Raw genomic sequence first — 14,016 nt, 5'->3', positions numbered from 1 at the left:
GTGTGTGTGTGTGTGTGTGTGTGTGTGTGTGTGTGTTTAAAATCAGTAAAGAATTGACTGAGTGGCAGTTAACATGAGCAGGAGAAAAGCCCCAGACGAAACCATACTGTTTCTCAGAGAGATGCACATGAACTCAAGAAGAGTTCCGAAGACCTACAAAACCAGCATTGTCCTAAGAGGAAGAGGAAACACCAAGAGACAAGCCCCCGACCCGACCCTGGCCAAGGGTTTTATCCTCTTTTGATAGAGGCGAGTTATTATGCATTGATCAAAGCTACTTGGTTAGCATCATTCAATTCCATTGGTTGACATGGTTTAAATTAAAATAAACTCTACAGTTGATATCTGAGGAGAAGACTCAAGTTCCTTTAAGGCAAAGTCGATTATCCCAGTGTGGTTTGATCCCTTCAGTCCACTGAGCTAGACAAAAGAATCTATCTCCATTTCTTTTGTTCCCTTGGGTTTCTCCCAGACAAGATTTTCTGAAGTTCCTCGAGAACTGGACTCTGGGGGCAGCTAGGTGGCACAGTGGATAGAGCACCGGCCCTGGAGTCAGGAGTACCTGAGTTCAAATCTGGCCTCAGACACTTAACACTAACTAGCTGTGTGACCCTGGGCAAGTCACTTAACCCCAATTGCCTCACTAAAAAAAAAAAAAAAGAACTGGACTCTGGTGGGGGGGAAGTGGGGAGAGAAAGGAATGAAACTGATTTCTGGGTCCCCCCAAGAAATCCATTATTAATAATTATTTTCTCAGACCTAGAAAGACTTACATAAACTGATGCAAAGTGAAGTGAGCAGAACCAGAAGAACATTGTACATGATAACAGCAATATTGTAGGATGATCAATTGTGCTATTCTCAGCAATACAATGATCCAAGACAATTTCAAAGGACTCATGATGAAAAATGCTATACCCATCTCCAGAGAAAGAACTGAATGCAGATCAAAACATACTAATTTTCACTTTTTTTCTTCTTCCTTTTTCTTTTTCTTTTGTTTTTTGTTGTTATTGTTCTGTGCTTTCTTTCACAACATAACTACTGTGGAAATGGTTGTTGTCTTTTGTTCTCAAAGAAGACCAATGATATCAGGAAGGTGATAGGTTTTGTGTGATAGGAGGTGTATAACCTATATCAAATTACTTACTGTCTCAGCAAAGGAGGAGGGAAGGGAGGAAGGGAGAGAATTTGGGACTCAGAATTTTTTTTAAATGAATGTTAAAAATGGTTTTGACATGCAATTGAGAAAATTTAAAAATATAAAACAAGACTGCTCTGGCAACAGTTTATTGGGATAGAGAGAAAAGACAGGAAAACTATTTAGGAGGTTATCACAATAGTGCACAGCTAAGTCACACAGTGAATAGAGTGCAGGACTTGGAGGCAGGAAGATTCGACTTCCTGGATTCAAATCTGGCTTCAGACACTTACTAGTTGTGTGACCCTGGGTAAGTCACTTTAACCCTGTTTGCCTCAGTTTCCTCATTTGTACCTCTCTCTCTCTCTCTCTCTCTCTCTCTCTTTCTTTTTTTTTCTTTTGGTGGGGCAATGGGGGTTAAGTGACTTGCCCAGGGTCACACAGCTAGTAAGTGTCAAGTGTCTGAGGCTGGATTTGAACTCAGGTTCTCCTGAATCCAGGTCTGGTGCTTTATCCACTGTGCCACCTAGCTGCCCCGAGTTTCCACATCGGTAAAACAACCTAGAAAAGGAAATGGCAAACTACTCCAGTGCCAAGAAGAGGCAGAGAGATCAATTAGGAAGCCCCAACACAGTAATCCAGGCAGAAGGTGATAAGAGGTGAACTAACACCCCCAATCTTCTTGTCCCCATACCCTACCTCCTTAGTATCTGTCCCTTAAACTGAATACTCCACCTCTTTAGTCCCATTCTTTTGCTCTAATTCAATCCCTTCAAATTCCACTTCTTCAGTATCATCAGTTCAATTTAATCCAATCCAACAAGCATTATTAAGCCCTTATTGTGTGTTGGGTGCTAGGGATACAGAGATAAAATGTTCTAGTCTTTAAGGAACTTATATTCCATTAGAACAGAAATTCTCAACTTTTCTGTGCCATGGATCTCTTTGGCAATCTAGTGAAGCTTGTAGACCCTTTCTCAGAATTATATACCTCTATCTCTATCTCCATCTCTATCTCTCTATCTCTATGTCTATATCTAACTATAGAACAAGAATATGTGTGTATACACACACATACACACATCCTTTAGATAAAAAAGCCAATTGCATAAGATGTCCTTCACTGGTAGAGATTGATTTAAGTAAAATATTCCATGCCTTATAAGGGGTAGAATTTATGAGAGATGGAGAAAAGGGATATTGATCTTCTGGCTTTCAGCTTTGAGAAAGAAGATGTTTGGTACCAACCTCACTTCAGGTCTCTTGAAGGGAGAGAAAGATTCTGGTAAGTCATTGACATGTAGAGGAGCCAGCACTTCAGTCCTGTTCCTATTCCCAGATTGCTGCACTGGAGATTTCAGGAAATATCCCATTAGGTGAGATTTAAGACTCTGGGTTGAGTTGAGTTATCTTACTCGCAATTTATCATTGTTGTTGTTCAGTCATTTCCAACTCTCTGTGACCCCATTTGGTATCTTCTTGGCAAAGATACTAGAGTGATTTGCTATTTCCTTCTCCAACTCATTTTACAGATGAGGAAACTGAGGCCAACAGGGTCAAGTGTCCAGGGTCACACAGCTAGTAAATTTCAGTAAAACTCAGGTCTTCCTGACTCCAGTCCCAGAACTCCATCCACCCTATCACTTAGCTGCCAGTGGGAAACACCATCTATTCTGTATTGCCTGGCATATATTCTACATTTACTTCTAATTTCCATTTTTCTATCAACTTGAATAAATTACATTACTCATTACATTATTTACCATTTGTATTCATTGTAGAACTGGCATTTGTTAGGAAGGGAGTCAAGCCTTGTGTATACATGGCTTGAGCAACTCCTTCCTCATTAAGGGATACTGATCAGTAGAACAGCTTGAACCTAAAAATTACTTCCCACAGACTTACAACATTGAAGAGATCAGATAATTCTAATTTTAGTCTGGTATCCCCTTTCTCTGAGGAGAGCAGAATGGTCAGCCTGTAGCCCCAACTTCCTGCTTCCCTTTCTGGCAGGAATGAAAGTCTCCCTTGGAAAACGATGGGATCTATTCTTGCCTCCCTTTGAATCACATCTAGCCAGACTGACATGGACACAAGTACCCATATGGTCAGTACATCACAGGGCTCCCCACCCCCACATACTCATGTCAATATATTTATATATTTCATCTATTTATCTACATGAAACAAAATACATAGGATTACAAAGGAAGCCAAAGGTTAGTGAAAATAAATGTAATTTTTTTTCTCATCCAAATTTATAGAGTCCCTGGAATCTATCCAGAAGGATACAACAGTACACATATAAGTAAATACAAGATAATTTTGAGGGTGGATGGAGCACCAGCACCCAGGGGGATCAGGGAAAGACACAGCCCCTAAATTGAGTCAGAGAGGAAACTGGGAGTTGAAGGTAAGAAGAGAGGGAACTTTGGGAAAGGTACCTTGGGTAAAGGCATGGAATGGGGAGACTGTATGCCAAGTTTAAGGATCATCAAGTAGCTAGATTTGCTGAGCATAAAGTTTGCAGATGGATGGATGATGAATTGTCAGTTTGGTGACTCTGACATCACATAGTATAGCAACACAAAAGGAAAAAAGCATCACTCAGAGAGAACAGTTAGGTCATTAGTTATTATGGAAATGTTCAAGATGACAACTTTTTCATAGAAAAACAAAAAGAGCACATTTCCAAATATTCATTGATGGCACTGATTAGATGGATATTCCAAGTTCATCTGGTTACTTCTTCTCATTATGCATCTTAACAAACGGTAGTTGACAGCAGAGGCCATTTTCTTCTGTGCCTGGCTCTCTTCCAAATCTTCCAATATCCAATAACAGGAGGGAGAAAGGCTTCTGACTTTGTGTTTTGCTCAAAGAAGCTGTTTTAGAGGCTATTCACAAAAGGGACAATATCTATGGTGCGGATGGACAATGTTAGACAGACCCAAGTGACCTAGGATTTGGTTATATGTCTCAATGAGTGGGCAGCAAGAAAAATCCCCAGTTACTTGGATTTATACCTGGTCTGGAAAATAGAGATAAAGACGATGAACAGAGATAGACAGTGCATGGCACATAGTAGAAAATTTAATAAATATTGATTTATTGAGATATTAAAAGTAAAAAAAAAAATCAGTACTACAAGGCACCAGGACAGCTCCTCAGGTGTTTTCCATTTGTTGCTTCCTAGATATATTTGTTGTTGTTGTTCCTTCATTCTTGAAGAGGACCATGAGATTGAGGTGATGTCATGACTTGCACTGAATTGGATGTAAGTGATGGAGGGCTGAGATACATTTGTAACTTTCTGGTGGCTTCTACCTTCCTAGCTGATTGGAAGCTTTCTTGATGAATTTCTCATTTTCACAATCAATTTCCATCTTATGTAGCTAGATTTCCAGATTTTTATTTATTGCTTTCTATATAGATTTCTGGGTTAAATCAATGTTTCATTTCATTGTCTTTCTACATTTTGATGAATTATCCTTTTCCCTGAGCCTGCTGGGAGTTGTAGTTCTGTCTTTTTCTTCACCATCTTTACCCCACTGGTCATCTGGGAGACTCTCACTGCTCCATGGACTGTTGAGCCCCAGCTCTCTACCTGTCCTGGGAGTCAGAAGTTTTTCTGGCCTTACACCTTCTTTGGGGGCTTCTGGGAAAAGCAATCCTGGTTACATCCATGTCCAGGGAAAACTTTTGTCAAATGCTTTCTCTGCATCTATTGAGATAATCATATTATTTGGGTTAGTTTTGTTATTGATGTCATTGATTATATTAATAGTTTTTCTAATGTTGAACCAGCCTTGCATTCCTGGTATAAATCCCACCTGGTCATAGTGTATTATCCTGGTGATCACCTCCTGCAATCTCCTTGCTAAAATTTTATTTATGATTTTTGCATCGATATTCATTAGGGAAATTGGTCTGTAATTTTCTTTCTCTGTTTTGACTCTGCCTGGTTTAGGTATCAACACCATATTTGTGTCATAAAAGGAGTTTGGTAGAACTCCTTCATCTATTTTTCCAAATAGCTTGTATAGTATTAGAATTAATTGTTCTTTAAATGTTTTGTAGAATTCATTTGTAAATCCATCTGGCCCTGGAGATTTTTTTCTTAGGGAGTTCATTACTGACTTGTTCAATTTCTTTTTCTGAAATGGGCCTATTTAAGGATTTTATTTCCTCTTCAGTTAACTTGGGCAATTTGTATTTTTGTAAATATTCATCCATTTCATTTACATTGTCAAATTTATTGGCATACAGTTGGGCAAAATAGCTCATAATTATTGCTTTAATTTCCACTTCATTGGTGGTGAAATAACCCCTTTCATTTTTGATACTGGTAATTTGGTTTTCTTCTTTCTTTTTTTAAATCAAATTAACCAAAGGCTTATCTACTTTATTGGTTTTTTCATAGAACCAAATCTTAGTTTTATTGACTAGTTCTATAGTTTTCTTGCTTTCAATTTTATTAATTTCTCCTTTGATTTTCAGGATTTCTAACTTAGTATTTAGTTGGAGATTTTTAATTTGTTCTTTTTCTAGCTTTTTTAGTTGTATGCTCAATTCATCGATCTCCTCTTTCTCTTTTTTGTTGATGTAAGCATTTAGAGATATAAAATTTCCCCTGACCATTGCTTTGGCTGCATCCCATAGATTTTGGTATGTTATCTCATTATTGTCATTCTCTTGGATGAAGTGATTGTTTCTATGATTTGTTGTTTGACCCACTCATTCTTTAGGATGAGGTTTTTTAGTTTCCAATTAATTTTCAGTCTACCTTTCCATGGCTCTTTATTACATGTAATTTTTATTGTATCATGATCAGATAAGGATGCATTTACTATTTCTGCCTTTCTACATTTGACTATGAGGTTTTTGTGCCCTAATACATGGTCAGTTTTTGAGTATGTGCCATGTACTGCTGAGAAGGTATATTCCTTTCTATCCCCATTCGGTTTTCTCCAGATGTCTATCATATCCAGCTTTTCTAATATTCTATTCACCTCTTTAACTTCTTTCTCATGTATTTTGCAGTTAGATTTATCTAATTTTGAGAGGGGAAGATTCAGATCCCCCACTAGTATAGTTTTGCTGTCTATTTCCTCTCGTAACTCATTTAACTTCTCCCCTAAGAATTTGGATGCTATACCACTTGGTGCATACATGTTTAGTATTGATATTGTTTCATTATCTATAGTATGTTTAGCAAGATGTAGTTTCCTTCATCTCTTTTAATTAGATCTATTTTTGCTTTTGCTTTGTCTGAGATAAGAATTGCTACCCCTGCTTTTTTTATGTCAGCTGAAGCATAATATATTTTGCTCCAACCTTTTACCTTTATTTTGTGTGTATCTCTCTGCTTCAAATGTGTTTCTTGTAAACAACATATTGTAGGATTCTGATTTTTAATCCACTCTGCTATTCACTTCTGTTTTATGGGAGAGTTCATCCCATTCACATTCACAGTTAAAATTATTAACTGTTTATTTCCCTCCATCTTCTTTTCCCCTTTGTTTATACTTTTTTTACCTTCTTTCTCCCTATTCCACTTGACCAGTATTTTGCTTCTGACTACTGTCTCCCTCAAACTGTCCTCCCTTTTATCAGCTGCCCTTTTTTTTCTTGCCTCCTTTTTCCCCCACTTGTGTCCTCCCTTCTATCAATACCACCCTTTTCCCCCTTCCCCTTTTGTTTCCTTAAAGAGTAAGCTAAGTTTATTTATACAAATGGGAGTGTATTTTATTCTCTCCCTGAACCAAATCTGATGAGAGTAAGGTTGCAACAATGCCCACCCCTCCCTTCTTTCCCTCTATTGTAATGGGTTCTTTTTGTGCCTCTTCATATGACATAATTAACCCCATTCCACCTCCCCCTTCTTTTCTTCCCCCTAGTCTTTTATTCTGCCCCTTAAGTTACTTTATATCATCACATCAAAGTTGATTTAATAACAATACCTTAACAGAGATACAGATCCCAAGAGTTAAAAGTATTATCCTCCCTCATAGGTATGCAAGCAGTTTAACATCATTAAACAACCTCTCCCCCGCCCCTTGTTTACCTCTTTATATTTCTCTAGAGTCTTGTATTTGGAGATCAAATTTTCTGTTCAGTTCTGGTCTTTTTCTCAGGAAGCTTTTGAAGTCCCCTAATTCATTGAATGTCCATCTTTTCCTCTGAAAGAGAATAACAGTTTTTCTGGGTAGTTGATCATGGGTTGTAATCCAACCTCCTTTGCTTTCCTGAATATCATATTCCAAGCCCTGCAATCCTTTAATGTTGAAGCTGCCAGGTTTTGTGCAAACCTGGCTGTGGCTCCATGATATTTAAATGGTTTCTTTCTGGCTGCTTGGAACATTTTCTCCTTAACCTGATATTTCTGGAGTTTGGCTACAATATTCCTTGAAGTGTTCCTTTTGGGGTATCTTTCAGGAGGTGATCAGCGGATTCTTTCAATGATGATTTCAATGATGATTTTTCCCTCTGATTCTACAATTTCAGGGCAGTTCTCCTTAATAATTTCCTGGAATATGGTGTCTAAGCTCTTTTCTTGATGGCTTTCAGGTAGTCCAATAATTCTCAGATTATCTCTCCTGGATCTATTTTCCAGGTCAGTTGTTTTTCCAATGAGGTATTTCACATTTTCTTCAATTTTTTCAGTCTTTTGATTCTGCTCAGCAGATTCTTGTTGTCTCATGGAGTTATCAGCTTCCATCTGCTCAATTTTAATTTTTAAGGCCTTATTTTCCACAGTAAGCTTTTGCATTTCTTTTTCCATTTGGCCAATTGTATTTTTTAAGCAATTGTTTTCCTCAGTCAATTTTTGTGCTTCTTTTTGCAGTGTAACTCTCATTTCTCTCATTTCTTTTTCCATTTTTTTCTTCTACCTCTCTTATTTGGTTTTTAAAAGCCTTTTTTGCTCTTCAAAGAAGGCTTTTTGGTCTTGAGACAAGATCATCTTCCCACTTGAGTCTTCACTTGTAGGCATTTTGACCAACTCATCTGAATTTGAGTTTTGGTCTTCCCTTTCACCATAGAAGTTGTTGATGGTAAGGGTCTTTTTTTGTTTCTTGCTCATGTTATAGGCTATTTTTAAATTTATAAAGTTGAGGTCTGCTCCTAGGACACAGGGTTCACTGTTGCAAGCTTCTTACTGCTCTCAGCTTCCCCACTCTCAGCTGTGTCAAGTTGTACCAGTGTCAAGTTGCCCACTGAGCCAAGCTTTGCTTAGGTGAGCTGCCAGTTGACATGAGTAGTGTTGAGCCACCCTCCCCTTTCACCCAGGTGAGACAGACCTTTCCTGAAGTCTTCTGAAGTATCTCAAGTAGCAGGATTGTGTCTCTCTTTTTGTAGGTTTTGTAGTTCCAGAATCTGTTTAGAAGCTTGATTTAATGTTGTTTTGGGGGGAAATATGGAAGAGCACAGGCAAGTTCCTAGCTTTTCTCCACCATCTTGGCTCTGCCCCTGCCATGTCCAGGGAATACTTAGTGCTTTAGACCCAGCTGTGCTGCCCTGGATGTTGTTGTACTCTGCCACAAATACCAGAAGAATTTGACCAGTCTCATTCAGAAGCTTGGGCCAACACTGCTGGAAGATGGGTAGGTGAGCAAAATTACCCCTCCTGAGGGCAAAGGAGGTAAGGACCAAAGGGCTTGGTGGTCTAATTTAGGGAAATTGATAGAAGAAAATGGCCAGAGAAGTTGAGCTTTACTTTCCTACAATTGTAATCAAGAAGAGTACATGCATACTGTAGGCACTCAAGGGATAGATCCAGGATTAGTATGTCAGGAGCTGAAGTCCACTGTGCTGACATGAGCAACCCCTCTCAGATGGGATCAGGGATGGGGCTTGCCTCAGGTCTTCTATGACCTTAAATTATGCCTCACCAACCTTTCCTGGATCCTTTCCATTAGATGTATGAGATCTTATGAAGCAGTGACATTGAGGAAATAAGATATAGCCTTTCTTACTGGATAAAAGATCCCAAGTGACCATTCAGATCTCACCATTTCCCATAAGTGTTCCACTTCCCTAAACAGAAACTCTGACATATGACTATAATCTTGTATCATTCTACTTCTCTCTATGTCTCATCTCTCTTAAACCCCTTCTTCTTCCCCTTCATGGAGACTTCTAAGTAGAGAGATTAGAGGTCTCTCTATTTTTCTGTTTTTCTCACTTTCCTCCCTCTCCTATCTCAATCCCATAGGGAGCCATTTCAACTTGGCACCCAAAGACTTGCTGCCTTGGCTAGTCCCAGATCATTCTTTATCAAACCTCAGCCCTGAATTGCTAGCAACATCTGCCTCTTCTGCTCATACTTACGAGTCACTGAAAGAAACTAGAAGAAATCTTCCAACTGGTTCACTGTATACATAATAAAATAATGTTAGCCAATCTTAACAGGGCCCTCACTTCCCCTAGGTGGTCCTTTTATTCTTTTCTAATTCATTCCCAGTTTTAGTTCTCATAGAAATTATTCCAACTTTCTCTTCTCTCCTCAAGCACCTCACTCCTCCCACTCATTCCTGCCCCAGGTGAGGAGTTTGCCTCTTACTTTACTGTGAATATTGAGGTCATGTAACAAACTCCCTTTTCTCCCATTCTCTTCATCTCCCACTCTTTCTTCTTTTCCCCCAGGCTATGATGAAGAAACTGCCCTTCTCATTGTCAAAGCCAACTCCTAGTGCACTTGATTCCAAGCCCTCCAGTCTTTTCTAGCAGATGGCATCTTTTTTTTTTTTTTTGCGGGGAAATGGGGGTTAAGTGACTTGCCCAGGGTCACACAGCTAGTAAGTGTCAAGTGTCTGAGGCCGGATTTGAACTCAGGTACTCCTGAATCCAGGGCCGGTGCTTTATCCACTGCACCACCTAGCTGCCCCTAGATGGCATCTTTAATAATCCTTGCTCTGGGTTTCATTGGTTTTTTTCTTTGTACCTGACACAATAGACACAATAAAATCATGTGGGTTGATTGGTCATCTTCAAACATGCCCAAGTCTTCCCACCCTTAAAAAACTCTTGGTAGATCCTACCATTCCCTCAGACTATCATATATCTCTCCTCACTTTCTTAGCTGAAATTTGAAAGACTAGAAAACATTCTCTCACCCACCAAAATAAATTCTTTTTTTCCCCCCTGGACCCATGCCTTTCCCAAATACCTGTCAGTTTTTCATATTTGAAAGTTTCTCTATGTCTACACTTGCTGCTTCACTTCTTCTCCTTTCACTCATTTCTCAGCCCTTTGCAATCTGGCTTCTGACCTCATCACTCAACTGAAACTTGTCTCTCCAAAGTTACCAGAGATCTCAATCTGGTGACCTTTTCTCAATCCTCTTTTCTTTCAACCCATCTTCTGGAACTGACACTGTGTTCAAAAATTGGGTCTGACATCTCTTCCTGGATCCTTCTTATATCTGTTCTAGCTCTGCACAAAGTGCCTGATCACTCTCAGTCTTTACTGATTCGCCATCCAAATCAAACCCCCTCTCTGTGACTGTTCCACAAGGTTCTATCCTAGACTTTCTTCTTCTACACCATCTAGGTAGCTTCAGCAGCTCCTGTGACTTTAACTATCATCTCTATGTAGATGACTCAGATCCATATGCCCAGCTTGTCTCTCTCAGATTCAGTCCTATATCACCAGATGCCTCTTAGACATGTCAAATTCTATATACCAGAGACATATAAAACTCAACATCTTTCCCTATAAACTAGGGGCATGCTGGGGGATGTTAGGAGACAGAAGGTGGTTCATTTTTCAGGGTGAGCATTCATTTGCACCTCAGAAATCAGCAAATGCTACAAACCAGTGCTTGATTTATTGATTTATTGTTTTGTTGGTTATCTAAACTTTAAAAAGTGATGGAGAAAATGCTAACCACACAAATCCATTTTTCTTCCTTTCACCCCCATGAGGCAATCGGGATATGTGACTTGCATGGGGTCACACGGCTAAGAAGTGTCAAATGTCTGAGGCCAGATTTGAACTCCAGGGCCAGTGCTATATAAATATCCACTGCACCACCTAAGTGCCCCCAACAGATTCAATTTAAAAGTGCAACATGCATATGCATCCAGCCCCAGTGTTGTTAACCATTTACCAGCCTGACCATGCCCTAAACCCTCCCCTCTCCCAAATTTACTTATTCCTGTTGAAGGCACTTCCATCATTTCAGTCTCCCAGATTGGTAAATTCAGCCCTATCCCAGATCCTCACCCTCTCTCCTTCCACATACCCAATGGCTTGCCAAATATTGCTGTTTCTACCTCCCACTGTCTCTCACAACTGCAGTCCCCTCTGCACTCATTGTTACCACCTTAGTTCAAGTGTTCATCACCTTTTACTTAGATCACTGCAATCGCCTCCTAATTGTAATCCCTGCCTCAAATATCTGCCCATTTCCTGACTGTCCTACACAGGCTGCCAAAGAAATTTTCCTTAAAGGCAGATATGACTACAAATCTTTGTCCCCTAAACAAATCCTTTGGCTTCCTATTGCATTTAATAATTGTTGTGATGACGATTACTATGTGCTAGGCATTTTACTAAGCACCTTGCAATTGTAATCTCATTTGATTTTCATAACAACCCTGGAAGGTAGGTGCTATTATCATCCCCATTTTACAGGAGAGGAAACAGAGGCAAACAGAGGCTAAATGATTTGTCCAGAGTCACTCAGCTAGTAAATATCTGAAGCTGGATTTGAACTCAGGTCTTTCTGATTTCATGCCCAGTTCCCTATCCACTATAGTGACAGCTGCCATTATTTATCCTCTACAATAAACTCCTTAAATGACTCAACTCCAATCTTTCCAGTCTCATTAGACACCATTCTCCTATGATACTCTGCAATCCAACCCAATTGGCTTTCTCTCTGTTTCTCACACACAGCTGTCCATCTCCTATCTCTTTGAATTTTCACTGACCTTCCCGCAAGGAATGAAAAACTGTCCTTCTCACTACTCTCTCATAGAAGCCTTCTCTTCCTTTAGGAAGCAGTTCAAGTACCACCTTCCCTCCCCACCAACTGCCAGTGCCCTCTTAGCATGGTACCTTGTATTTCACTACTTTGCGTGCATTTGTATGTGTATGCCCTTTATAGTTATCCTACATACATTTATATGAATACTTATTGTCTCCCCCATTGGAAGAAACTCTTTGAAATTAGGGGTTGTTTCATTCTTTGTACTTACATCCCAGTGCCCAGCACATAGTAGGTGCCTAATACCTATTTGTCGATTGTCTTTAGCAGCATATGCTTGTATGAGCTATGTTGAAGCTGGGTCTCTACAGATCAACTGAGAAGGGATAGACATACTTGTTTTATACAATGGATGGTGGAATGCAATAGGCATTTATAAAGTGCTCACTATGTGCCAAACACCTTGCTAAGAGCTTTACAAATGTTATCTCCATTTGATTCTCATAACAACCTGGGAGATGAGTGCTATGTCATCCCCATTTTCTAGTTGAGGAAACTGAGACAGAGGAAAAATGATTTGCCCAGGGTCACACAACTACTAAGTGTCTGAGGCCTGATTTGAACTTAGATCTTTCTATCTCCAGGACTAGCACTCTATTTTCTAGACCATTGAGTTGCCTTCCATAGAATCCCCTAGGGAAGTCTCAAGCATAGTGAGAAGATGGAGATCAAGCTTCTGGTATGTTTAGGCCTGGCAAATATCTCTGGAGTGGCAGCATTGATTGGAGCCAAATCTAGCCTATTCAAAGTAACAATATAGTGCCTTAAGGTTTTCAAAGTGCTTTACAATTATTTTCTCATTTTATCCTCACAATAACCTTGGAAGGTTAATTTCATTATTATCCTCATTTTACAGAAGAGGAAACTGAGGTAGAAAGACTATAAGTGACTTATCCAGTTTCATATAGCTAGTACTAATAACTTGTACTAACTAGTCTAAGGGAAGATTTGAACTCAGGTCTTCCTGACTCCAGGTCCAGTATTCTATCCACTGTGCCATGTAGCTGCTTCTAGTAATAACAATTTTTTAAAATGTCAATAACTAGGATTTATAGAACACTTGAAAGTTTTCAAGACTCTTTACAAATATTTTCTCATTTTATCCTTACAACAACCCTGAGAGGTAGGTGCTATAATTATTCCCATTTTACAGTTGAGGAAACAGGCAAGCAAAGGTTGAATTTGAATTTAGGTCTTTCTGACTCCAGGGCTAGCACTCGATCACTGTGCCATTAGATACTGTAGCAGAAATCATTATAGTAGTAGCAGCAGCAGCAGCAGCAGCAAATATTTATAAAGCCCTTTAAGGTTTCCAAAGTTCTTCACAGGAAGTTAGAGTTTAATATCCAGAAACATGAGTAACAAAAAATCAATAGCCAAATCCTTTCGGGGGTTGGGGGGTGGGAGGGGCTCATATCTGGGAGAAAGGGAAGGGAATTGGCTTCATGAGAGAGGTGATGCTCCAGCTTTGAAGGAAGCAGGGAGGTGGGGAATACATTCCCAACACTGGGCAAAGCCAGTCAGAGCCTGATAACTCAAGAGTGGATCCAAAGGAGCTTGCCATTGAGACATTCTAGTGCCTGGTGAATAGAAGTGTCATCTGAAGGAGAATCTTGGTCAGAGGGTTGGTGTATTCTCACCTCTTGAGTAGAACCTGCCCATGGAGCAACATAGGAAATCTACCTGAATGACTCCTGGCTTTTTTGAGAACAGTCTTGGAAAATTGCCCTCTTTGAGATTTAGGATCTCAGAAGTCACCTGGAAGAACTGCTCATTGATGTCATCATCCTGGGGTCCCATAATCCATATGTAAAGTACTACCTATATTGTGTATGAACATTATAGTTGCTGGAAGAGGCCAGAAAAGAACATGTATATAAGG

Source organism: Dromiciops gliroides, chromosome 3 (assembly GCF_019393635.1).
Source record: "Dromiciops gliroides isolate mDroGli1 chromosome 3, mDroGli1.pri, whole genome shotgun sequence".
Taxonomy (NCBI): Eukaryota; Metazoa; Chordata; class Mammalia; order Microbiotheria; family Microbiotheriidae; genus Dromiciops; species Dromiciops gliroides.
This window is presented reverse-complemented; position numbering follows the sequence as displayed.